Genomic DNA, 26,217 nt, shown 5'->3' with positions numbered 1-26,217 from the left:
AATTTGTACACAGAGAATGTTGGGTGCTTGGAATGAGCTTCCTGCTGTGGTGATGGAGCTAAGCAGAACATAGAACATTATAGCACAGTACAGGCCCTTTGGCCTACGATGTTGTGCCGATCTGTTAATCTGCTCTTAAAGTCAATCTAACCCTTCCATCTCACATAACCCTTCATTTTTCCTTTATCCATGTGCCCATCTAAGAGTTTCAAATCTAAGAAGTTCATTGGTTGTGTGACCTACACATGCCAGTTTTAAATGACTGCCCCTTTGCCGTCCAACAGGAAGTCTGGTTGATATCCTGCAGCTCGCCTAGTGAATATTACCGAGGCTGGAGCTTTGAAGCAGTGCTATCTCTTTCCCAACGCACAGCATCTGCCCACTAACGTTGTAACAGTGGCCTGTGGATACTCCTGCTGTTCATGACCCTGTCTCAGGTTGACACCCCTAGGATCAAGATGGTGGGGTGTGGGGGCTGAAGATGGTGCTGGATGCTGAAGTCCACAAGTGGCCACCGTTAGAGTGGAGGAGCTGATGCACTGGTGTGTGTCCTTGTTCATGATGCTCTTTTCCAATAAGGAATACCTATGTATTCTGGTTGTTATAGAAATGATCGCTATCAACATCTCCGACTCAGAATTAGGTGTAATATCACTGACATATGTTGTGAAATTTGTTGTTACGTGGCAGCAGTACAATGCAATATATAATAAAAACTGTAAATTCCAATAAGATATTTATATACTGTGCTGAGCCCTCAAACTCCCAGGCCTCTGACAGAGGACCTGATATTGAGGGAAAATACATATATTCTTCCTTCTCACCCTTTATGGCCTGGGAGCTTGAGGATATGATAGATGGATAGATGTGTTGAAGAAGTCTTCCCAGCGGACCACAACCTTGTTATGTTTTGAAGGCTTGAGTGCCTCGATGACACAGAGAGCTATGTTGGCTGGAGTCAGGGCTTTACGCTTCGGCTCTTGGTAGGGTCACCCAAGCCAAACAGGTCAAAGGGTAGAGGTCAGGCTAAGAGTGGCTCACTGGTCCTCCAGGTTCAGGGGTTCAGCTCAGGGCTAACAACCCTGACTGGTCAAACATAATAGTTATGGGGAATCCTTCTACGTCTGTATGCAACAGTGTTCATGAGTCTCCACCTGGAACTTGCAAGACTGACAGGAGTGAAAACCGAGCTACTGACACGATGAAGGAAGCCCCGAACACTGTCAGAGATGGAGGAGCTTCTTTGCTGCTCTAAACACCAGTGGTGCCATGGCTAGTAGAGAGAATTAAAGAAGCATATGAATGTTCAAAGCAAATTTATTATCAGAGTACATGTATGTCACTATATACAACCCTGAGATTCATTTTCTTGTGGGCATACACAGTAAATCTATAGAATAATAACTGCAATGGAATCAATGGAAGACCACCCAACTTGTGCGTTCAGCCAGAGTGCGGGAGACAACAAACTATGCAAATACAAAATGAAAGAAATGATAATAATAAATAAGTAAGCAATAAATTTCAAGAACATGGGATGAAGAGTGCTTGAAAGTGAGTCATTGGTAGTGGGAACATCTCAGCGATTGGGCAAGTGAAGTTGAGTGAAGTTATCCCCTTTGGTTCAAGAGCCTGATAGTTGAGGGATGGTAACTGTTCCTGAACCTGGTGGTGTGAGTCCTGAGGCTCCTGTACTTTTCTTTGATGACAGCAGCGAGAAGAGAGAAGAGAGCATCTCCTGGGTGGTGGATGCTACTTTCCTGTGACAGCGTTTCGTGTAGATGTGCTCAATGGTGGGGAGGGCTTTGCCTGTGATGGATGGGGCTGTATCCACTACTTTTTGTAGGATTTTCTGTTCAAGGGCATTGGTGTTTCCATTCCAGACTGTGATGCCAGTCAATACACTCTCCACAACACATGTATAGAGGTCTGTCAAAGTTTTAGAAACCATGCCAAATCTTCACAAACTCCTAAGGAAGCAGAGGCACTGCCGTGCTCCCTTTGTATGTTCTGGGCCTGGGACACGATGTGTAGAGAATAGAGGGATAAGGACATTGTATAGGCAGAAGAAACTAGTTTAGTCAGGCACTTAATTCCTATTATTGTTAGTTTGGGCCAACTGGCCTACTCCAGTGCTGTACCGTTCTGAGTTATGTTTAATCCTAACCCTAATGCTTCCAGTTTTGCCGGAACCGGGAGCTGCTGTCATCCATGCAAATGAGGGGAACTTTGCAGATGCTGGAAATTCAAGCAACACACATCAAAGTTGCTGGTGAACGCAGCAGGCCAGGCAGCATCTCTAGGAAGAGCTACAGTCGACGTTTCAGGCCGAGGGGTCCTGACGAAGGGTCTCGGCCTGAAACGTCGACTGTACCTCTTCCTAGAGGTGCTGCCTGGCCTGCTGTGTTCACCAGCAACTTTGATGTGTGTTGCTGCTATCATCCATGTCAGTACAGCCAGAGCCCATGCGGACCATCAGATCTACGACAAATCCCAACGCAATTATTCCACCTCTTTATCCCCCTGCAAATTACACTGATTCAAAGCCCCATCATCTCCTCTTTAATTCCTTTGCCATTACTGCCACACGAAAAGGGTGATTTACAATATCATTTAACCTACCAGCATTTCTTTGGGCCCGGGGAGGAAACAAGAGCACCCAGAAACTCAGGTGTTGACAAGAAGAAAATACAAAGTCCACATGGACGATATCCAATGACAGAATCGAACATGGATTCCTGGCGTTACAAGGGAGCATCACTGTCTACTGTGTACCAGCGACACTGCAGTGTTAACAGATGACTCTGTTGGCAGGTTTCCAGGGATTCATCGATGGGCTGTAGTGTGATTCTAAATTCAAGCAAGAATTGCACTGATAAATTCTCCTGTGGCAACTTGGAATCAGAATCAATCCTACTGAAGGCTCTCGGCCCGAAACGTCGCCTGTTTACTCTTTTCCATAGATGCTGCCTGGCCTGCTGAGTTCCTCCAGCATTTTGTGTGTGTTGTTTGGATTTCCAACATTTGCAGATTTTCTCTTGTTTGTGATTAGAATCAGGTTTTTTTAAATCACTGACATATGTTGTGAAATTTGCTATTCCGCGGCAGCAATGCATAAAAATGTTACTGAAAGTTACATTTTAATAAGAAATACATAAAAAATAAATGGTGCAAAAAAAAAGGAAAGCAAGATAGTGAGGTAGTGATCCTAGGTTTGTGGGCTGTTCAGAAACCTAATAATCTGGTGTGATATTTGTTTCCCTGCAAGTAAATCTATTATGAAAGTACGTATCGCCCATTCGTTACGTGTGATGTCGTATGACATGCGTGATCATCCGCCGCCTGCTCCCATGTCTTCTCGTGACCCTGACTGGTGCCCAAGGGTGACCCACAGGCTAGCGGAGGGAAGGAGCGCCTTAAACCTCCTTTGGTAGTGACGTACCTCTGCCCCACCACCATATACCACAGGCCGACCTTCACTAATCCGACTACCTGCAATCCAGTTCCTTCAATAACCCGGCACTGATTATGCTTAATGTGATCCTTCTGTAATTCAGCATTTTCACTAATCCGGCACTCCTCAGGTCCCACTGGTGCCGGATTAGTGAAGGTCGACCTGTACCTTGAAATTCACTTTCTTGTGGGCATCCACAGTAAAATGAAGAGTAGGGTGGAATCAATGAGATATTGTCCCTGATATCCTTTACTCAGATTTGCTTAACGTCCTTTTGATGGACTCCAATATGTGTTTCATTCCTCTTATCGCGAGCCTTTAATGGTGCAGAGTTAAAACAGCATGATTCGGTGAAAGTGTGCTTGCTGACCTTTACCCCTTAATTTATTTTCGAGTTAAAATACTCAGTTAATTTCAAACCAGGGAGCAAGTTAAAATATTGTGAGAGTAATGTGAGTAGCCATAACTTGTAGGAATTTGGTTTATTGTAAATAAAATGTTATCTCTATTATTTTTCATTGACTGACTCTGAGAGCATAAACTATTATGGAAAATGGAAGTAGCATCTGATTTATAATAATTGAAACGTGCTATGGATTGAAATGATGCTATATAGGGCTCATATTTATAAAATATTGTTGGTGTGAGAGCCCTTTCATGATCCAAACTGGAGATTATAAGCAAAAAAATAATTGTACTTGTCACTTTTCCATAACAAATGTAATTTTCGGTTCTGATATTGAGGATTCATTGACGTGTGCACAGAATAATATATGAGGAGCAAATCTTCTCATGTCAACCCAACTTTAATGCTACTTGCAATTAGATTTATTCAGTGGGAGTTTACTAAATATATAATTTATATTCTGTTGCCATGGCAACAATTGATTTTCATTATCTAAGTTTCTATATTGCAAGATTAATCTAACCCTCTTTTTATTTTTAAATGGTTTGATGCTTGTAAACCTTCCTAGTGCCTACTATCTCTGACTCTATTTTCTTATTACACAGCAGCCCTCCTACAAGCAAAAGCAAAATTATCCTCTTTTCATGTGCCTAAATGATAAACATCCTCTTTATTTTTCACATAAAAGGATTGTGATTACTTTTACTTTTAAGTATGCGTAAGGCTTTGCTTTGAATGTCCTCAAGTCAGAAGCAGTAACTTTCATTGAAGTATCATCTTCTATGTAGTAAAACGTCCTAAAGTATTTAGAGGCACGATAAAGATTACCTACATCTCCTCGAGACTCCATTCTGCTCTAACAACAGCCCAAAATTAGCTGTGATTTTGTCAGTATTAAATTTCTTCTGATGTTTGAGGAGGAACTTCTTCTCCCAGAGAGTTGTGGAGGTGTGGAACGCGCTGCCTCAGAAGGCAGTGGAGGCCAATTCTCTGGATGCTTTCAAGAAGGAGCTAGATAGGTATCTTATGGATAGGGGAATCAAGGGTTATGGGGACAAGGCAGGAACCGGGAATTGATAGTAGATGATCAGCCATGATCTCAGAATGGCGGTGCAGGCTCGAAGGGCCGAATGGTCTACTTCTGCACCTATTGTCTGTTGTCTATTGTTTCAACCCATTTCTCCTGCATCAAATCTTGGGTGCAGTGTTTGACTTCAGTATCTATTGTGTGGAACCAATCCCGATGTTGTCATTGCTAAAGACAGTGGAATGAATGTTGTCAGACTTATTCAGTTACCCAGAGGCATGGACCATTGATCTAAAGACACAGGTTTGAACTTTAGCCACAATGGCTGGAGAGCTGTAATTCAAGAAAGGAAATTAATCTGGAATTTTTTTAAAATCAATATTAGTGGAGTCTGGAGATTTGGCATGACATCAAAAACTTGACAAACTTCCACAGATGTGTAGTGGAAAGTGTGTTGACTGAAGCACCAATGCCTTTGGATGGAAATTCCTACGGAAGATAGTGGATTCAGCCCAATCAATTATGGGTAAAGCCCTCCCAACCACTGAGCACATGTACATGAAAAGCTGTCGTAGGAAAGCAGGATCCATCATCAGAGGTGCTCACCACACAGGTCATGTTCTTAATCACTGCTGCCATCAGGTAGAAGGTACAAGAGCCTCAGGACTCGCATCACCAGGTTCAAGAACAGTTACTACCCCTCAGCCATTGGGTTCTTGAACAAAAGTGGATAACTACACTCACTTGCCCATCCATTGAGATGTTTCCACAACCATGATCTCACTTTAAGGACTCTTTATATTGTTGTTTCATGTTCCCCTTATTTATTGCTATTTATTTATATTTGCATTTTCACAGTTTTTTGTCTTCCGCACTCTGGTTGATCTTTCATTGATCCTGTTATAGTTACTATTCTCTAGATTTGCTGAGTATGCCTGCAGGAAAATGAATCTTAGGGTTGTTTGTGGTTTTGAACTTTGAACTTTAAACTTTGACCAATGGAAGTATTGGATTTTCAGGAAAACCTATTTGATTCACCAATACTCATCAGGAAGGGAATCTGCCATCTTTGTCTGACCTGGCCCATATGTGACTTCCAGATCCACCAATGTGGCAAACTCGAAAATGCCCACTGTAGTGGCAGTGTGTGTGCCTCTGTACGGTCAGCATTCAGAAATGTCCAAATCCTGTGACCGAGTGAAAGCAAGCAATCTGTTGCGGTTACTTCAAGACAAACCAAAACCACTTGGAGATAAGCACGGGGAGTTGAGACTATGACACGCTCCAAGAATAACGAAGTTCTAAGTCGAAGAAACTATGTTCGATCCTTTCAGAAACCTGCAAAGATGATCTGTCTTGTAATGATAAAAAAACTAATGAAACTAAAACTAGCAATATAACGAAATAAGCAGTCTAATTGTGTTCAAACATTCTTAAGTGTGTGTAGTCTTAGCGTATTTAAACATTAGAGTTAAACGGTTAACAAAAACGTATCATTCCCCATCCTATCCCTGCTGCTCTAACCAGACTAAAGACAAAACATAAATACGTAACTATACTCTTCACTTTTACCACGCCGCAACCTACGTGACAAATTACCCAAAGTAACCGCGCAACACAAAATACAACACAGATGGAAAATAAATAATACATGGCTCCTGCACAATCCAAGGGTAGACGTTTCTGTTCAGATATTCATAGTTCCTTGAGGTACAGATCCTCAGAATTTAACATAAGGAAATGACATCAGACACAAACCAGGTCTCTGCATTCTTCTTACAATTGTCACAACACAGGAGGCCACTGGATCTCCCGGTTGCTATTAGTTTCAATTTCTCCTCTCCTTCCGTTTCCTCATACCCATGCAACTAATTCTCTCTCAGACGTCTGTCAACTTGTCTTTCGCTTACATCACAGAGTAATTTACCGTAGCCAGTTAATGTCTTTAATTGTTAGTTGACAAGTCTTTGTGATTTGGAAAAAAATCAGGTTATGCACAGAAAGCCGAGGTCCTGGGGCAATGATAGTGCTCACTGTGCATCCCACCTTTCTTCCCTGGTTTAAGTACCTATTAATGGAACCTATCTCTGGGTGCCATGGTAGTGTCGTCTTTAGCGCGACGCTATTACAGTTTGGGGCACTGGAGTTTGGAGTTCAATCCTGGCATCCTCTGTAAGGAGGTTTTTTACGTCCTCCCCGTGAAACGCCTGGGATTTCCCCTGGGCACTGCGGTTTCCTCCCACAGTCCAAAGACGTACCAGATGGGTTAATAAGTCATCGTAAATTGTCCCGTGATTAGGTTAGGGTTAAATCAGGATTGTCGGGGGCTGTTGGTGTGCCGTGGCTCGAAGGGCCAGAAGGGCTTACTCTGCACTGTATTTATAAACAAATAAATAAATAACATCACGAAAAACTGGACATACTCTCAGGGCTTCAGGAGTTTCATCTAATCGGAGAAGCTAATCGAGCTAGAATTTTTGGGTGCACAATAAATAACAGGCAAGCATTAAAAGTTCTCAAATTTATCATGTTTTGATTTTTATTATACACTATAATAATTAGTAGTTGGTTCTGGATATTTTATAACAAAATAACATTAAGTAATTTGAATTGGGTCACTGAACATTTGGTGGATTGACATTGTGGTGAACTTTTCTCCCCCAGGAAACCAATTTTCCGTGGAAGTTATCACACCTCACCTAGTTAGCATTCTTAAGTATGCTAAATCAATTCTAAAATCTATAATCCTGTTTTCAAATTGCTCCCAATGATTGTTTGGTGATGTGCTAACTTTTTTGAGTAGAAGCTCAACTGTTATAACTGCTTCCTTGCTGGTGTGGCGATCTGGCCCGGGGTGGGTGCCTTCTGCATGCAGTTTGCTTGGTCCTTCTTTGACCAGGTAGGTTTCCACATGAACCCACATTTCGGGCTTCCTGACAAGTTGCATCCCCATCTGGTATGGGAGTAGCCAAGCATGGACCGGAAGTCCGTACAAAGGACTGTGAGGGTCATAGGGGTCTCCCTACCATCTATCGGGGACATTTATCAGGAGCGCTGCATACACAGGGCTCTTCGTTTTAGCACTGAGGATCCCACCCATCCATCCAACACCCTGTTTGACTTTCTACCATCAGGCCAGAGACTCTGCTGCATAAAGACACAAGCAGTCAGGATTGGAAACAGTTTCTTCCCTCAGGCTTCTGAACTCCCTTCCACATCGAATTCAGAGTGTCACTGGTTAATCTGTTCTGTACCTTACAATATTTAATTTATGCACTTTAGTTGTTTATTTCTGTGTAATCCATCTGTAGATTTTATCCTTACTTTCTTAATTTATTTTGTGCTTTACACCCTGGTTCGGAGAAACATTGTCTCACTTGACAGTATAAAATATATATAGGTCATTGACAATAGACTTGACTTGAACCCATTCATATACTGACAATATAAATTGACACTAGCCAGCTGGTGGTGTAGTGGCATCAGCACTGGACTTCCAGGTGAATGGTCCTGAGTTCGAATCCAGCCAGCTCCTTGCACGCACTCCATCCTTGCTGGGATGAGTGTCAAGCTAACAACTCGGCCCTGTAAAAATATCAGACAACTACCACAGAAATGGCAAGTTGCCACCCGATGTGCCACAAGGCGCGAGAAGGAACAACAGTAAATTGACTCGTGATTTTCAACCCAAACACAAAAATCTCTTTCTACAGATTGCAACATTTCTTGTTTCCTTTCAGATTTAGTTTATTTGGCCACATAAATAACTCCTTTTATGTAAGCAAATGACAAGAAGAGTCAAAAAGGCATTGATGAACTTGTCAGCAGGAATATGTTGCTGGGCCACCAAGGGATTAGGAATGAGATAGTTGGAATTGTTCTGTAGGGTGCTGGCATTGAACGGAAGGACAGAGTGACTGCCTTCTGTGTCATAAAAGTAACTAAACATCACAAAATAGGTGGAATTATAAAGTCCGTGTGCAACTAACTGTATCCAAAACAAAAACTCCATCTCTGGGCCTCAGCCACAAACAAGAGAAAATCTGCAGATGCTGGAAACCCAAGCAACACACTGAAAATGCTAAAGGCAGCAGAGTAAACAGTCGACGTTTTGGGTCGATACCCTTTATCAGGACTGAAGAAAAAAGATGAGAAGTCAGAGTAAGAAGATGGAGGGGAGGAGAGGAAGAAATACAAGGTAGGAGGTGATTGGTAAGACAATGGAGGGGGGAACCAGTGAAGAAAAGAGCTAGGAAGTTGATTAGTGAAAGAGATAAAGGGCTGTAAAAGGGGAAAACCTGAGAGGACAGAAGGCCATGGAAGAAAGGGAAGAGGGAGGAGCACCAGAGGGAGGTGATGGGCAGGTAACGAGATAGGGTGAGAGAGAGAAATGGGAATGGGGAATGGTGAGAGCCATTATCAGAAGTTTGAGAAATCGATGTTCATGCCATCAAGTTGGAGGCTACGCAGATGGAATATAAGGTGTTGCTCCTCCAGCCTGAATGTGGCCTCACCGCAGTAGTGGAAGAGGCCATGGACTGACATGTCGGAATGGGAATGGGAAGTAGAATTAAAATGGGCCACTGGGAGATCCCACTTTTTCTGGCAGACTGGTGGGTGCGTGGCGAAGCGGTCTCCCAATCTACGTTGGGTCTCACTGATATACGGGAGGCCAAACTGGAACCACCAAATACAGTAAATGACCCCAACAGACTTACAGGCGAAGTGTCGCCTCACCTTGAAGGACTCTTTGGGGTCCTGAATGGTAGTGAGGGAGGAAGTGTAGGGGCAGATGTAGCACTTGTTCCACTTGCAAGGATAAGTGCCAGGAGGGAAATCAGTGGGGAGGGTCGAAAGGACAAGGGAGTCGAGTAGAGAGCGATCCCTGCCAAAAGCAGAAGGGGGGGGCGGAGGGAAAGATGTGCTTGGTGATGGGATCTCATTGGAGGTGGCTCTTTCACCAATTGACTTTGCAGCTCTTTACCCCCTCCCCCTGTTTCACCTATCATCTACTACCTTGTATTTCTTCCTCTCCTCCCCCCACCTTATTACTCTGACTTCTCATCTTCTTTCTCTAGTTCTGATGAAGGGTTCTTGGCCTGAAACATCAACTATTTATGCATTTCTAGTAATGCTGCGTGGCCTGCTGAGTTCCTCCAGCATTTTGAGTGTTCCCTGGGCCTCAAGTTTGTTTAATATTGATCCAGGTTCCCTTGCCCATTATACGACATTGTAGTTGAATTTTCTTTTGCTTATTATTGAATAGAAGAGAAACACTTGCATTTGTACCATGTTTTAACCAATTTCAGAATGCTCCCAGTTGGGCCAGTTGGGCTCACTCTCTCCACTTCTGATCCCTCTATGAGGATATATCCCTCTATTTTAGTGAAGAAATCACTCAGTCTGATTCACATCACTGGTTAATTTATGCTGCTGTTCAATTAGCTCAGAGCTAGTGAGGGAGAAGATCGTCTTTGTATTGGTAGTGCTACAATATATCCTCAATATCATGGACTCTGTGCTACCCTTTTATTGACATAGAACCGATCTTAACTAAACTATGTGTACAGAAGCTATTAAATTGAATGGTTTGTCTCAACTGTGAACAGGCACATCTCTAGATCAGTGACTGAGATACTCCCACAAGCAGTTATCAAATTAAAATCAGCTTATTGGCCGATTTTTGCAATTGCTTCAAAAAAAAATGCCTCTTGCTTTCTGATTCATAGTTTGCTTGCAACGTATACCCAACCTCTCTTATACCCCAGCCCTGAGAGGCACGGCTGACCTTTAATACACTTTAAATTAGCCAAGCAAAGCAAAACAGCTGTAAAAGAAAAAAAGAGAGGAAGAAGAAATATCTTCTGTTTGTGCATCACCATATACGTTCTCAGGACACACAGTGAATTCTCTTTGAACTATTATCTTTTGTAATTCTAGTGCCTTTTCGTGCCTTGGTGGCATTTTTCCCGTTTCCATAACATTTTACTTTTACAAGGCCGAGTTGCTAGCTCGACACTCAACCCAGCACGGATGGAAAGTGTGCAAGGAGCCGGCCAGATTCGAACTCAGGACCATTCTCCTCAAAGTCCGGTGCTGATGCCACTACACCACCAGCTGGCACATCTCTTGTAATACAGATAAAGTTTACTCCTGATATGGGATGAATCTATGTACTCGATTTGGCATGAGTCCCTGCTTATCCCAGCTCTGAATTAAATTGAAAGAGTGACGGAGCTGTTAATTCCTGCAAGATTTCAAACTCCACCATGTGCAAAGCAGAATTAAATAAGACCCACATAAATTGGAAGAACGACATAATCCTAAACAGCATGAAATTAGATGAGGCAATGCAATTTTAGCAAGTTGTTAACGATTTTCCCAAATGAATTTTTTGCATGTTGTCAAGTACAGTCGTATACTTTGCTGAAATGTCAAAGCTCGGAAACAGCAGATGTCATGGAAAACTTAAAGAAAATAAAATGTGTAAACTGAGCATGTTATGCTACTTGTATTTAAACGCTCCATGGGTTAACAGTAAAGAATCATATTCTGGAAGAATTAGAGAACTTTTATTTACAGTAATAAACAAACATGCCTTAACCCCGCCACGTGCTGAAACGTTCTGGCAAACCCCACGCATGCTCAGTGCTGCCCAATCACGTACTGGCACATCATTGCACGTGATATCACCACATCCTCCCTTCCTTAAAAAGAAAAAAATAAATAACAACATTAATCAAAGCAAAGACATAATTCAACAAGTCTCAATAGGTCTGTCTGTGGGTTTACTAACAAAAGTAGACCTCCTAAGTGTACACACAGATCTTGTGTTACCTTGTTATTATTTACGTGTTTTGTCTCATCTACATCAGTTAACTGAACCTCTGAAGAATCACATCTTCCTTTCCTTAAAAAGAAAAACAAATAACAACATTAACCAATAAAAAAATCTGTATCAGCTAACTGAAACTCTGAAGTTGGCTCTTCGCTGTCTGAGCCCTGACTCTTCTTGTGCTATTTCTTTTTCTTCTTCTTTTCTGCTTTAAGCTTTTCTTTATGTATCTCAACTAAACTTTTTGGTATACTCTCACATGCCTCCTGGTTAGAATCTGGAATTTCAGGTAAGCAGTTCATGCCATCCTCCGCAGCAATCTGCTTCCCTGCTTCTGTTTGGACTGTATCTTTCCTAATTCCTTCCACTTCCATTTGTAATGAAATATGAAGCTTCTTTTCTTCATCTAATTCACTCATTAATTGTGTAATCTCTTTTTTATGCTGAGACTTCATCATTTCAATAAAACTTCTCAATTCCGTTACTTGTGCTTTCAATTCTTCCTTATACTGTGCCCACTGTGAGCGTTCTTGCTCTAGTCGGTGATTAGACTGAATCTCATATTCTCTCAGGGTGTCTCTTTCATTATCACTTGCATTGAAGCAACCCCTTCCTGCCATTGTTTTTTCACATCATCAATTGCCTCCCGTTTGGTCGTCTCATACACTGAAGCTACTGCTTTTATATTCTCCATGTCAGCATTTTCATAAAGTGCATCTATATAAAATTTCTCACGTTCATCTACAGTCACTGTATTCACTTGTTTTATTTCATTTTCCTTCTTTCTACTTCTACAACAGCGTGAAAAATAATTAATCTTACCGCAGCCATTGCAAATTTTGCCGTATGCGGGACACTGATTCGGGTGATGTTCCCGCGCACAGCAATCACATGACCTTTTTCTTTCAAATGCCGTCTTGCTCACTGTTGATTTTGTCGACGTATTATTATATTTCTTGATATATTCACACTTTTTTACGTTTACATTGCAGTTTTCAACAAAAAGCTTTTTCAAAATTTAAACCTTTTTCACGCAAAAGCCTTTCTCTCAGCGCATTATCTCAAATGCCACAAACTAGTCTATCTTTAATGAGAGAGTCTATGAGCAATCCAAACTCGCACGTTCTACTATACTTTCTTAACTCAGTAATATACTGATAAATTGTTTCAGCAGCTCTCTGCGCTCATGTGAAGAATTTATACCGCTCATATGTTAAATTATGCTTAGGTATACAAAATACTTCAAATCTGTCCATTAAATTGAAATTATCTCCATTTTCAAAGACAAAATTATTATATACCTCTACTGCTTCATTCCTGATTATATGGAGCAGAAGTGCAGCTTTGGTTTTATCCGATTTCTCTTCATAATCGATCGCCGATGAGTACAGTTCAAACTGTTGCTTGAAGATCTTCTAATTCTCCGCTACATTCCCAGTCAGCTGAAGTTTTGGTGGGGTTTGTAAACCTTCCATTTCACCAATTACCATTGGAACTTTTCTTCTTTTTTTTCGATTATCTTCGATTCTCGATTCTCCCGTATTATTCTTCCGGAACCACTTCTGACACCATGTTATGTTACTTCTGTTGAAACATTCCGTGGGTTAACAGTAAAGAATCATATTCTGGAAGAATTAGAGAACTTTTATTTACAGTAATAAACAAACATGTCTTAACCCCGCCACGTGCTGAAACATTCTGGCAAACCCCACGCATGCTCAGTGCTGCCCAATCATGTACTGGCACATCATTGCACGTGATATCACCACAGAGAATGTCCCGTTAGGTAGTGGAACTCTTTTGTATGCAAGAATAGCAAATACTGACCATTTGTACTGAACTTGTACTATAAGAAATGTAAATCATAGACACAAGAGGTACTACAGATGCTGTAAGTATAGAGCAATACACACGATGTGCTGGAAGAGCTCAGCAAATCAGGCAGCATCTATGGATGGGAACAAACAGTCGATGTTTCGAACCATGATCCTTCATCAGGATTGCACATAAGAAATATCACCTTGTACTGTTTTCTATCTGTGTGCTATCCAAATGTGATCAAATGAGAGAGTTGCTGATTTAATGTTTACACCAAACTGATAAATAGAAAACTTTTTAAACCAAGGAAATGGATATGAGGTTTAAATCTACATCAATATCCCTAGGTTTGCTGGCAAGGCTGTTCGATTGATGAAGAGATATAGCAGCTCAGGGAAGGCACCGAGTCAGAAGCAGAGACCAGGGAGGATAAAGGGGAAGAAGATGCACTTGTGATTTCTGATGAATTCAGTTACAAAGTCTTAAGATTGAAAACTATGAAGAAATAACAATTAAATTGGAAGGGAATATGAATGATGGTTAAGGAAACTGTTTTGGGCTTACCCTTTTGTAATAATTAGAAAGAAAACCAGAGCTTCTATATAATTGCTTAATTATGTATCACAAGGGGTTTCTGAGAATTATTAATGTTCCTGCCTTTTGTTAGGAAGTAAGTCAGTGCAAGGTTTATTGAGTTCATGGGATTAAGGCAATACTGGCACAAACCGTAAAACTCAATTACAAGAACATAAGGGATAGTTGCGACAGTTCATGATATGGCTCCTTAAATCTGAACCATTTAACTTAGAGGAGGGGTTTCCCAGCCTGTGTAATGCCATGGACCAATATCATTAAGCAAGAGGTCCATGGACCCCAGGTTTGGAGCCCCTGATGTGAAGGTTGATCTGATCTTTGCATCTCAAAGGGTAAAAGAAAAATTATCCCAACTTTTTTTTTATATTTAATGACTCAACATCCATGTGGAGGAGGGAAGTCCAAACTTCCACAACTCTTAAAAGATAAAAAACATTCTTCATATTTGTCTTATTATCTTAAAGTTATGTCTCCTAGTTATGAGTCCCTTGCCACATCTTTCCTATCAATGCTCATTCTTTTCAGTTCCGGAGAATAAAATTGAAAGTTCAAAGTAAATTTTATTATCAAAGTCCACATATGTCACTTTATACAACCCTGAGATTAATTTTCTTGCAGGCATACGCAATATATCTATAGAATAGTAACTATAACAGTATCAGTTAAGGACTGCCCAATGAGGGTATTCAGCCAGAATGCAGAAGACAACAAGTTGTGCAAATGCAAAAAGAAGAAATAATGACAATAGTAAACAAATAAGCAGGAAATAAATAAAGCTCTGTTCTACAGAATTTGTGCTCGTAAGGCAAGACTTTCGTCCCAGGAATTAGCCTAGTCAGCATTCCTTACACTGTCTCCAAGACAAGTTTATTCTTAATTAAGGAAACCAGCACTGAGGTATAGTCCTAACATTGTGGAACAGGAGTTACATGTCTAGCAGAGAAAATAGGGAGAGGTTATTTCTGTTCCCTGTGAGACATAGTGAACTGATCCAGCTCAAGCCACTGGGGAGACCGAACGTCCAAAATCAGGGAAGAATTGAGTTATTAATTTTATGGTAGATATCTTGGATACAAATGTTCTTGCATTGCATTTTCACAGTTTAGTACAGTAGTTTGTAAACTTGCAATCCCTGGTTTGTGATTACCAGGCATACCATTTGGATTTCAGTTCCTATTTATGCTTTATTTGATGTTTAGGTTTTCAATGAGGAGTGTTTTCACTCTCTGTTGAACTAGGCTTTCTCTGTCATAAACACCAGAAAATCTGCAGATACTGGAAATCCAAGGCAACCCACACACAAACTGCTGGAAGAATGTAGCAGGCCAGGAGCTGATGAAGGGTCTCGGCCTGAAACGCCGGCTGTTTACTCTTTTCCATAGGTGCTGCCTGGCCTGCTGAGTTCCTCCAGCATTTTGTGTGTGTTGCAATGCTTACTATGTGCCAGCATTCCCCATGCTATACCTGTCATTGGGATAGATAGTAGTCTCCTGTAGCCTGGTTCTTAGAAATGATGCCGGGGATGTGCACAATGTCAATCAGACATCTTGCTCCTTGAGGCTCATTTTAATATAAATCTGTCACTGTGGCAAATGTTACGTTTATCCAGTTATGTTATATGGCTCAGAACATTGGACTATATCTAGTAACATGAGGAAACAAATTGAAGCAGCAGAGATGTGGTTTTTGAGGAGGATGCAAAGAATATCATGGACGAAATGAATATCTAATGAGGATGTCATGAACAGAGCAAACACAAAAAGAGAAATAATGTATGAGATCGTGAAAAGGCAACGTGACTTCATTGGACATGTGATTAGGAAAGAGGAGTTACAATATAATAATAATAATAATAATAGTAATTATGGGAAATATTGAAGGGAAGAAAGCAAGAGGAAGACAAAGACAAATGATGATGGAGACAGCAGCCAGAGAACTGGAAATGAATACCAATGAATTGATCCACTTGACCTGAAACAGGAGTGTGTGGGCCATGGCAGTCAAAGCTCAAACTGGGCACGGCACCTGATGCTGATGATGACTGTGGCAAAGTTGTCTCGCAACACTAGTAATGTTAGCAAGCTTCCCATCTGTGTGCTGGAACAAGCTACACGTGGGTCAGTGTACAAATGTTTCACTTTGTGTCGGGACATTTCTGGGTGCAAACGCCAGAGGTTTTCCTGCTGCGCACACAGCTCGACACCTATCAGCTGCCTCGTGAGCTGCCGACTTGTCCGGACCGTGGTGTGAACGTGGTTGAATTCAGGAAGTGAGTGCACTTGGACTAAACTCTAGGTATGGGCTAGGGGAGCACAGACTGTCAGTGCTCCCTCGGCTCTATGTGGTACAGTACAGGAGACCATCCTGTTTCGGTTCAATTCCCGCCACTGCCTGTACGTTCTCCCTGTGACCGTATGGGTTTCCTCCGGGTGCTCTGGTTTCCACCTACAGTCCAAAGACGTGCTAGTTGGTATGTTAATTGGTCATTGTAAATAGTCTGGTGATTCAGCTAGGATTAAATCAGGGGTTGCTGGCTAGCACAGCTCGAAGGACCAGAAGGGCCTATTCCACACTGTCTCTCAATAAATAAATAGATCGTGCTGTCACTTCTGATGTCACTGGGTGTTTCTCAGTGTGCTGTATGTGTTTTCCCTCTCAATAGTGATATTGTCAGAATGACAGGGTACTGCTGGTGTTCTTGGGTGCTCTGGGGCAGTTTGTTGAATTTGTAGAGGTTCTCTGGATACTGGAGCAGCCAAACTATTTGTGCTCTAACTTCATCAGCGAGGAAGCATGTAATGCAACCATTTGGGTGAAAGCAGACATTTGAAAATCCGCAGATTTTCAGAAGCACCTCACTGTATCGGTCTTTTAGAAGCACCTCCTCTGCTGCCTTGATCAACCTTATCCTTGTCCTTTGAATGGAAAATCCTACAAAAGGTAGTGGATTTGGCCCAGTACTTCACAGGTAAAACCCTTGCAGCCACTGAGCACACCTACATGAAGCACTGTTGTTGGAAAAACAGCATCTATCATCAGGGGCCCCCACCACCCAGGCCGTGCTCTCTTCTCACTGTTGCCATCAGGTAGAAGGTACAAGAGCCTCAGGATTTGCACCACCAGATTCAGGAACAGTTACTACTCCTCAACCATCAGGTTCTTGAACCAGAGGGGATAACCTCACTCAACTTCTCTTGCCCCATCATTGAAATGTTCCCACAACCTATGATCTCAATTTCGGGGACTCTTCAGCTCACGTTCTTATCCTCTGTTGCTATTTATTTATATTTGTATTTGCACAGTTTGTTGTCTTCTACACTCTGGCTGATTTTTCATTGATCCCATTATAATTACTATTCTACAGATCTGCTGAGTATGCCCACAGGAAAATGAATCTCAGGGTGGTGTATGGTGACATACATACACACACACACGAACGATGGAGCTGTTAATTTAAATAGATCGTGATATCCCTGTCTGAGAACCTCAGTCCTTACACTTGTCTGATTTCAGCAGATTGGTTATTTCACGTATAATAATCTGTTCAAGGAATTTGACATCTCAAAGTTCAAAGTAAATTTATTACTAGAATACATATGTGTCACCACAAACAACCCTGAGATTCTTTTTCTGCGGGCATATTCTTCTTTCAGATCTAGAAAAGTTCATCAGTTTAAGGTAGAGGCAAGAAAGTACCATAGTATTGGGAGAAGGACCACTCGGATGGGAAACAACTTCTTCCCCCAGGCTGTGCGTCGACTGAACTCCCTACTGCCACCCAGGTCTCATTACTTATGAAGTGCCAGTAGCATTATACTATTTACTTTTTAACTTGTGCCATAAATGCCCCTTATGCTAAATGTCAATCTTCTGGAATATATTTTATTATTTATTAATTTATTTGTGGTAATATTACTTTGTGTTGGGTGTGAGTTATATGTACTGTGTTGTGCACCTTGGTCTGGAGGAACATTGTTTCACTTGGTGCTATACATGTGTATGGTTGAATTACTATAAACTTTAATTTGAAATTACATACAAAATCCAAAGAAGGATAGATTATTTGGAGGTAACAAGAGGCATGGTCACACTGGTAGCTTTAATGAGATTCTGTAAGGAAAGAATGGCCTGGAAGGGCTGAGCTCTTTAAAAGGGAAATTCCACAATGGGACCTTAAACCATTGACACAATGATGGAGTGGAAAGAGGTCTGTACACAAGTGGATGAAGAAAGATTAAAGAGTTAGGGTGTCAAAAATTGGGGTGCCTAGAGAAGACTTTGCATCTAATATTAAGAATTCAAGAAGAGTATATCTCAGATGGTATAAGAATGCAGACTGTAATTTTTCCATCCATTAAAATTAACTAATAATCAAGATGTGCCGTCAGAAGGACCACCTGTCTAGTGTAATCAACCTTATCTTCGCACTAATCTTTAAACCATCTGCTATACCGTTACATTCCCAGTGGGTCTCCAAGTGGAGGACAGCTTTTGCATTATACCCCAGTGGCCAGTTTATTAGGTACCTAATAAAGTGCCCCCCCCCCCGAGTGTATGTTTGTGTTCTGATGCTGCTGTCGCCCATCCTCTTCAAGGTTTGACTTGTTGTGCATTCTGAGGTGCTTTTTTTGCACCCTACTTTTGTGATGCATGGTTATTTGAGTTACTGGCCCCCTTCTGTCAGCTTGAGCCAGTCTGGCCATTATCCTCGGACCTCTTGTATTAAGAAGTTGTTTTCGCCCATAGAACTGCTGCTCACTGGATGTTCTGTTTCGTTTTTCATGCCATCCTGTGTAAACTCTGGTGATTGTTGTACGTGAAAGTCCCAGGAGATCAGCGGTTTCTGAGATGCTCAGACCACCCCATCTGGCACCAGCAATCGTTCCACAGTCAAAGTCACTGCGATCACATTTCTTCACCATTCTGGCGTTTGGTCTGAACAACAACTGAACCTCTTGACCACGTCTGCATGCTTTTATGCATTGACTTGCTGCCACATGATTGGCTGATTAGATATTTGCATTAAAGAGTGGGCGTACAGGTGTACCCAAAAAAAAGAGGCCACTGAGTGTAACTCCAGACTTGGTTTTCCGCACCGAAAAAGTACTTTCCATACTCCATGCCTTGATAAGAATCACAGACTTCTCACCACAGAAGGAAGCTAGTGTGCAATTAAGTTACTCTTTGTTTGCAGTGCTCTTTTGCTGGATCTCATTTTCTATTTGTCAATAGTCAATATTACACACTATTGTCTGTCACTGCCAGCTACCCTGTAGAGACTGTACCTAAACTTCAGTAAATCTATTTAATGCCTTTGTTCAATAATGCAAGCCCAAATTTTATGGTGAAATAAATTTATTTTACTAAGTGGCGGCTACTTGGGCAATAACGCCTGTTAGAAATTTATGGCCAATCCGATTGTGTGGTACAATGGCAGTAAAATCGATTTACTCAGTTGACATTGATTGCATTCAAATCATAAAACCATTTTTCTTTAACTCAGCAGTTGCTTTTGGAAATGTTTCTGAGTGGCACAAGACACAAGAGAATCCTATCAAAAATTGTTGTACATTTCTCAATTTCCTTACTTATCACCTTACAGAGCAGAAGGGCGGCAGGGTAGAGATAAGTCTCTACCTACGGAGGTGTAAGGCGCTCCTTTCCTCCACAAGTCTGCAGGTCCTCCTTGGGCAAGATGTAGCACCTGGTTAGCCCCCTGATGAGAGTCATGTGAAACCATGGGAGCAGGTGGTGGATGGTTGTGTGAGCAGCTGGTGCCTGGCATTGAACCTTGTAATGACACTGCCCAGAAGAAGATAAGAATGGCAAACCACTTCTGTAGAAAAACTTGCCAACAATCATGATCATGGTATGATTGCCCACGTCATATGACATGGCACGTAACGGACAAACGAACAGAGCAGAAAGGGATCGATTCGGTGGAGGGGCACTGCATCATTTGCATTCTGCTCCTCAAGCATTCGTTGTCGATCGATTGAAGTGAACTACTTTGAGCCAGCACGTTGCTATTCCTGGAACAGTGGCTTCATTTTGATTGAGTAATTTCATGAAAATTACCTTCATTTTTAATAAAGCTGCGTAACCACTGTTCCAGATAAAGAGATGTTCTTGCTTTATTAAAAGGCTTTTAATGAGATCAAAATATTACTCTGGATGGCATTTGGAATTCTGCTGCTTAAAGATTGTTACAGACTCACTGACTATTTCCTTTGAATAAAAGCATGCAATGTTTTCACAGAGAATGGCGCAGACTTGGGCAGTATTGTAGAACAGTGTGACCTTGCAGTACAAGTATATGGCTCACTGAACGTGGAATTACTGATGGACGACTGGTGAAGAAAGGTTTTGCCACACTGAGCTGTATACGTTAGGCCATCGAGCACAAAAGTTGGGAGGTCACAGTGCAGTTTTACAGCATGCCGGTAAAGCTGCACTTGGACCCACCTTGCTGTAGGAAAGATGTTATTAAACTAGGAGTACAGAAAAAAAAATTACAAGGATGCTTCCAGGACTTGAGGGGCTGAGTTAAGTGGACAGATTTTTACTTTTTTCCTTAGAGCATTGGAGGCTGAGCGGTGATCATATGGAGGTGTATGAAATTATGAGCAACATACAGTACATACCTCCAAGAAGACCACAAACTTGTCATAGGGTTTGGAGGCTTGTGTGCCTCAGTGACCTGGAGAGCTATGCTGGCTGGAGTCAGGGCCTTGGCTATTGGTAGGGTCACCCATGCCAAACAGGTCAAAGGGTAGAGGCCAGGCTAAGAGCAGTCCACCGGTCCTCCAGCTCAGGGCCGACAACCCTGACTGCTGAAAAAAAAATCGTTACAGAAACAGCAATGGACAATCTTTCTATACTGACAGAGATGGAGGATCTCCATTGCTGCACTAAGCACCCACAGCATAATGGACAGTAAGTGATACAGTAGATAGGGTGAATGCATTCAGTCTTTTTTCCAAGAGTTGAGGAATCAAGAGGTTTAAAGTGAGAGAGGAAAGATTGAAGAGGGACTTAAAGGGCAAGTTTTATTTTTCTACACAAAGGGTGTATCTGTGTTGAATCAGCTGCTGGAGGAAATGTTTGAGACAACTACAACAACAGTAACTCAGTAATTCTATGACTCTCATGTTGGGTGTGAATCGCCAATAAGGAAAAGCCTTCGCTGTAAACTTGCAAGCTGTAAATGTGTCTGACCTTGCCCATGCTGTAAAGATGGACAATCTTGTAACCAGTCAATATTTATCCTCTAACTATAGAGAGGATCCTTGTATACTCCACAAGGTGTGGTTTTGTCAACTCTGTTTTCAACAGTCATTACTTTGCTCCTCACCTCCTCCTGATTTTGTTGTGTATTTAATATTTGAGTACTATTGTAAATCTATTGTTTGATTAAGCATTCTTTGTTGTCTCCATCATGCATTGTGGGTTATATGTAAAAGTATGTGAATGGCATACGTCATCATGCCACCACATGATCCGTGTGTGCTTTACTTAAAGTAAAATCAAAGTACCTGACTTACCTTCTGGCTCCCTTGTTCTCCTTTTGATTAGTTTTTTATGATTTGGAGTTACAAAATATAACAGCGGTGATGAGGAAGTTTTAAACAAAACAAAGACAGCTACCTGCATGTGGAAGCGTAGCGAGACATTTGGGTTACAGTAAAAAACAAGCATAGCGAGAAATGATCGAGTTAAAAAAATACAGCGTGTGCTTCTATTGAAGGGACAGACACAGTCGATTTCAATAAAGGCAGAAAATAGAAGAATTTATGGGTTCATAAACAGTGAGTATTAGGTGATAATAATCATTAAAAAGAGCAAAAATGGCTAATGACATTAGAAAGATTGATGGATTTGATTACATAACAGATAACTGGAATATGTATACTGAGCTAATTGAGCAACATTTTAAAGTAAATGGAATAACTAAATAACAAGTACCAGTTTTGTTGAGTGCATTGAGTGGAAAAGCATACAGTTTGTTTTGTTGATTACAGAATGTTTTAGGTTCCATAAGTGGAAAGGAAAGGAAAGGGAGTCCATTTCAGCATACATGGCTGAATTGAAGAAGTTGTCTAAGCCTTGTCAGTTCAGTAATGGGCTTAATGGTGCACTGAGAGATTGTTTAGTTTATGGAATCTCACAATAAAGTATTTAAAAATGGCTCCTAACTGAAGCCCAACTTGCATGTAAAAGAGCAGTTGAAATAGCTGTATCAATGGAAGCAAGAGAATAGCTCTATCAATGGAAACGAGAGAGACACACAATTGAGTTGCAGTCAGAAATGAAAGTGAGCATGAACAAAATTGCAATGTATAAACAGAAACTGGATTGACTGAACAAGCTGTGTTACCATTGTTGCAGAGTCTCAAAAACACCAGATAAATGCAAATTTAAAGGCAAAACTTGCAGAAAATGCAACAAAGTAGGACACATTCAAAGGGTGTGTCAGACAGACAAAATGAAATGGACTGCATGGGGAAGTGAAAAAGATAAAAAGTCAAGTTGCAGTTTCAAAAAGAGCACTAAACTGCACGCTGCTGATGGAAAAGCTGATAATGATGAGAGTGAGACAGGACTGAGTAGCCTTGAATTGAATTGAATTGAAAGTTAATAATAGACAAGCGATATGGCTTACACCAGAAGTGTAGAGCAAATTAATTAAAATGGAATTGGACACTAGCTCAGCTGTTTCAGTTATTCCACAAAACAAATTTGAGTGGCATTTCAAGGATACTAAACTGAAGCCTCCAGATACCCAACTAAGAACTTATACTGGAAAAAAGATCATTCCTGTGGGAATGACATTTGTAACAGTGAAGTTCAACAACCAACAAGACACATTAGGCTTGTATGTAGTAAAAACAGGAGGGCCAGCATTGTGGAGGTGTGATTGGCCGAGACAACTACAACTTGATTGGAGACCTATCTATCATGCCACGTCCCCTGTAACAGTGTCAGATGAAAGAGAATTAAGAAAGATACTGGATGGTACCACACTATTTCCACGTAGTACACCATGAACTGTTGCCCAACAGAGGGCAAACAGGTGTTGATGCCAACTTCTGCCTCTGGTTGGAAAGCATATTGGACCAAGGAAGGACCATGCTCAGAGGAATAGTGAAAGTGACAAAAGCAGTGGTCCGACTACAATAGTTTTTATAGGCTACATATTTGAGGAAGCTTCTGATATGTTAATCAGGCAGTTACTTGCAAAAGGTGGATTGGTTTTAAGCTGGAAGAGAGTTCAAGGTGCTTCAGGAAAGTTGCAAGCATTCGGCTTTTGTGAGTATAAAGAACCAGAATCTACTCTGCGTGCATTAAGGTTATTGCATGAACTTCTAATGGGAGACAAAATACTGCTTGTAAAAGTAGAAGAAAAGACCAAAATCCATCTAGATGAATCAGTGGAGATATGAAAACAGATGATGATGTGGATGAGGAAGCCAAGAGGAGAGATCAGATCATAAAGGGAGCAATACAAGGATTAATAAGAGAATACTCCAGTGAACTAAGTGCACCTTTCCAGGACCAAGAAAAGAGAAAAAGGAAAGAAAGAGGTAGAAGGTATAAGTGCCATGGAAAGAGAAGAGAATAAATTAGACCTACAGTAATTTCTTGAGAAATTAGCAAATTCAAGCCTCACCTGCCAAGCAGAGTGATCCTCCTTGTCAGGAAAGCTGTTATCCCACAAGAATAAGAAATTCTCCACAGCGATGAAATATTTTGGTCTAAATGGGACAATTTAAAATTTACTATGCTGTGGATGTCTGTATATAGAGTTATATGATATAATAGGCTATGTATTTAGTTAAGATGCATTCCATATTGAGTTGGAATTCATAGCTAAGCAGGGAGGAGTGTTGTGTATTTAATATTTCAGTAGTATTTGAGTAATATTCTAAATATATTGTTTGTTTAAGCATTCTTTGTTGTTTACATAATGCATTGCGAATTATATGTAAAAGTACGTAAATGGCATACGTCATCATGCCGCCATTTGATCCGTGCATCCCTCATTTAAAGTAAAAATGACATACATGACTTATCTCCCATCAACCTTGTTTTCCTTTCAATTAGTTTTTTATGTCTTGGAGTGACAAAACATAACTGATTTATATCGAAAGATAGATATTGACCATATGTTACTGACTAAACAATGCTGTTGATGTAGTATATATTTGTGTAATATTGATCTTAGCCTCTTGCTGAGTACTTCAGCACACAGTTTTGCAACATTAGTTCTTGTGCAAGATGTTCATAAAACCAAGCACTGGTGAAGAGGGAAAATCTGGAACAGCGAGGAAGAGGAACAGAGAGTGGGGGTGTGCTTCTTGGAATGTAAATAAGAGGGAAGAGCAACATTAGTACCATTAGTAATATTATAAGAAAATTTATGAGACATTGCCGGGTCATGAGGACATGAGTTATAGGGAAAGGTTGAATAGGTTAGGACTTTATTCATTGGAGCATAAGAGACTGGGGGGGGGGGGAGAGATCTCATTGAGGTATGTATTAAATGATGAGTAGGACAGATTCAGTGAGACAAGAACTAGAGGACGTGAGATAGAATAGCTACAGGGAAGTGAAACTGATCAGAATACAACAAGAAATTAGACTTTAATAATGGTGCATTCTCATCATAGCAATAGTGAGTTGAGATAATGGATGCAGAATTAGTGCCTGCAATATCACTACTTAAAATAGTCCAGTTCTATATCTGAATATGCTCTGCGTTTGCTATGTGTCAGCTGTGGTTCAGTTGCTACAGTTCTGATCCATATGTCAGTTCAAATCCCACCCCCGAGATTTGAGTGTAAAAACCTACTTGATCACCACAGTGTTGTAAAAATGGGACCGTGGATTGCTGGACGAGACATTAAGCCAAGCCCCTTCCTCGGGCAGACATCTACTGACATTATTTTGAGATGAAGCAGGGGAGCTTGGCAACAACACACACATTTGGTGTAGAAAAGTAAAGTTAAAGAGCTTCAAAGTCTATACTGCATGAAGCAGTCTGATGTGGCCAATGTAATTCCACATATAATGATGTCCCATACAGAAGCTGATTTTGCCTAGCTATATTCCATTATACTTAATCTGTTTCCTAACCAGATATTTATGTGTCCTTTTCTGTAATTAGCTTATTGGATTCTGTATTGTTTTATCTATGGGTCTATTCATTATATGGAGTTCCAGTGAAGGGTGTGATTGACTGGGTATGGTGGTGCAGGGGAAATACAAAGAACTTTAATCCCAACTTTACATGATAATTTTAAAGTTTTATTTCCTTTTATGTTCTGTATTAAATAGCATTTTACTATTAAAATCAGATCCCCTATTCACAAATCTCTGTCATTTGTACATTCTTTCTGTGACTGTGTGGGTTTCCTCCCACTTTCCAAAAAGACGTACTGGTTGGTAGGTTGATTGTCCCTTGATTAGGCTAAGCTTCAATTGGGGGTTGCTGGGCAGCAAGGCTCGAAGGGCCAGTAGGGCCTATTCCGTGCTGTATCTCAATCAATACATTTAAGGATTGTATGTCTTGACTTCATAGTAAATACTCGCATGTACTGATAAACAATAACAGTTTACTCAAAGTATCGCAAACAAGAGAAATTCTGCAGATGCTGGGAAATCCAAGCAACACACACAAAATGCTGGAGGAACTCAGCATCTACGGGGGAAAAAAAAGTACAGTTGATGTTTTCGGGCTGAAACCCTTTGGCAGGACATCAAAATATAGTCAGGTTAAAGAATGGAATTAAACTAGAACTTCTCCCAATCTAAGCAAGGTAATTTAATGAAAATAAGCACAAGGATGACAATTTAAGTGTGGGCCAGATTGAAAAGGTCAGGGAGTTGGGGCCGTAAGCTGAACTGAGGCTGTGGCTTCATGTCTGGAGATGGTATCTCTTTCGTAGACTTCAGTTCAGAATGCCATTTGCTTGCTTTTATTGTTTGTATAGTTTGTTTTTTTTCTCTCTACACATTGGGTGTCCGACTGTCTTTTTTTAATGGATTCTTTTAGGTTTCTTTGTCTTGTGGCTGCCTGTAAG

At 41.0% G+C, this 26,217-nt stretch overlaps 1 protein-coding gene and 1 long non-coding RNA gene across 3 annotated transcripts in view; one reads left to right on the top strand and one right to left on the bottom strand.

The window, feature by feature from the left end:
• Window positions 1-26,217, top strand: part of LOC134338508 (E3 ubiquitin-protein ligase DTX1-like) — a 301,417-nt gene that overhangs the window by 197,204 nt on the left and 77,996 nt on the right. The window lies entirely within an intron of this gene.
• On the bottom strand, window positions 11,471-13,396 carry LOC134338509 (uncharacterized). The gene is made up of 3 exons (XR_010016235.1): window positions 13,024-13,396; window positions 11,725-11,797; window positions 11,471-11,594 (listed from the first exon to the last, which is right to left on the bottom strand). It is a non-coding gene; the product is annotated as an uncharacterized LOC134338509 (long non-coding RNA).

This window comes from Mobula hypostoma, chromosome 27 (assembly GCF_963921235.1).
Source record: "Mobula hypostoma chromosome 27, sMobHyp1.1, whole genome shotgun sequence".
In the NCBI taxonomy this organism is placed as follows: Eukaryota; Metazoa; Chordata; class Chondrichthyes; order Myliobatiformes; family Myliobatidae; genus Mobula; species Mobula hypostoma.
This window is presented reverse-complemented; position numbering and strand designations above follow the sequence as displayed.